A 2,326-nucleotide genomic window follows, 5' to 3' on the forward strand; every position below is an offset into this window, starting at 1 on the left:
TTTAGACAGGAAGAAAAACTGTAGAAAGTACCCCACAGAGGAACTCATTCTGATCTTTTGTATTAAAATGCTTCTTCTAACAAGACAATGGCAGTTACTATATGTATTTTAATTGAAGAGCAACTAAGACTACTGTAAAGGCAGATCTCTATGATGGAATCTCTCCCTACAGCACCACTGACTTCATAGTCAGGTAACTTCGTAAAAGGAGTCACATTTTTGGTGTGTAGCCCAACACCTGTAACCAAACAAGTATCAGGACAAAGATTCATGATGTGAAACAGCTGAGGTTAAACGTTACTTCAAGTATTTATACCCCCAGCATAGCTAATACAAGCAAAGCTTCCAATGCAGAAGGGGTATTCTTCCAAAACGAACCGGCAGGAAACCCCCACAGGCATTATTTATTCTTCCCTAAAAGAAAAGGAAAAAAATAAGTACCAAACCAGAAAAACAACTCAGAATTGATGCACAAAGTGGCCTGAACTAAATAAAATTATTATATTCCCCCAGTGTTCAGCACAATGAACATGAGCAAGTACAATGGCCTTTGACCATTTCCAAATTTGCAAACAGCTTGCAGCAAAGGGAAGCCAGAGTTCTGCCTGCTGTGGGTGAAGTTTCTTCTACTGTCAACAGGTACAGAGCTAGATCTGACCTACGGACAAAACTGAACCGCAGCTTCTGAACACATTTATGCCTTGAATAACCTATTAATACAATGCCAAAAAAGATCATCTGTCTAAATTAATACCATCTATCATGAAAGATCTTTTAACGAAATTTCTTCTATAAAAAGTACTAGTTTTCAGGCATACTGACTACAAGCATTAACACAAACTCATTAAAAGGCTTCAATAATTTGACACTAGATTTAGCATGAATGCTGATGTGATTTAACAAGTTGCCTAGCTAGCAAGAAGATGAATGTTTCAATAGCAGGGAAGTCAAAGCTCTAAATAATTGCAAAAAATAAACTTAAAATTGAAGCTTCAAGCATTCTGAGGCTCGGAAATTCATACTTGGAGCTGCCAACATACCCTTAGTATCTAAATCTAGCATTTTCCAGTTAAACCTTAAAACAATTAAGATGTTTTTCTCCATCATGAGACATTTCATTTTGTAAGATGACCAAAGTGTACTCTCTGAACGTTTAAGTATGCAAAACTTCACATTCAGCTTAAAGCTCATGTCATTCAAAAGTGATGATGAATAAGCTTCAGAGAGAGGTAGAAAAAGTCCTGAAATAGGGGAAATCCAGGTTCAGCACCAGGTTCCCAAAAAGACCGCACTTAAAATGTTGTAGGAAATCAGTTAGCAGGGCTTGGCGCAGAGAAATATATTTTTCCTTTCCAAATCTCCCCCCGAGAGGCAGGGTGCAGGTGATTAAAAAACCCACACATACCCCAACTCTTGTTTGTATTTCTATACTGATTCACAGCTCCTCTAGTCTACAACACTTCCTTCTACTCTTCATTTGCATTGAGATTTTTTCTTTTTCTCTCTACTGTTTGGGAACTACTACAGAAGACATATCTGTACAAAAGGAAAGAGTGTCTTTGTGTTCAATACTAGTGTCCTAGAAGCAGCATCATCCCCAGCAGGAAGAAAGTGCAGGTCAGTGATCTGTCTTCAAGGAACCATCTTAGCTACTGCATGATCAATGTAAATAAAACCTTCAGCTAATTTCGTCTCTTAACAATCTTCTCTTCAGCTTCCCCTCTAACCCTGTGTGTGTGTGTAATTTGTTGGGTGGCAGGAGGAGTGGCGCATGGCAAAGAGAAGGTACCTCAACAGAACTAGACATAAGTAGGTTTTCACAGCGGTATGGAACAGCACCTGCAACTGGCAATTCCACAATGTTTAAAAGTCCTTGGTTCCAGACTTGAAGACATAACTATTTACTTACAATAATTATATATACAAAAAAATATATAAAAGTTAAACATTCTAGGTTTCTGGTAACAAGGTCATAAATTTAAATCTTTAAGCATAATTTAAAATTAAGTCCAGGGAACCTTTATTGTAAATTCCACATTAAGAAAATTAGTAATTTTATCATGTCCTAACAGTCAATACACCTGCTTATAAAAAACTGCTGATTCATTTACTTACTCAAATTGTTACAATACAGAAATAAAAATTAGGAAATAGTTCAGTGTAATTAAATAGTTTAACACTAGACTCATTACCTACATACACAATACATGCTACTTTTGATAGCTGAACCCTTTCAAAAGTTATTTCTTTCTCCCCCACCCCCAAACTGATAATCTTTATGTCATTATGTCATTAATTAAAAACAAAACAAAACACTTCTACAAAC

Source organism: Falco biarmicus, chromosome 13 (genome assembly GCF_023638135.1).
Source record: "Falco biarmicus isolate bFalBia1 chromosome 13, bFalBia1.pri, whole genome shotgun sequence".
Taxonomy (NCBI): Eukaryota; Metazoa; Chordata; class Aves; order Falconiformes; family Falconidae; genus Falco; species Falco biarmicus.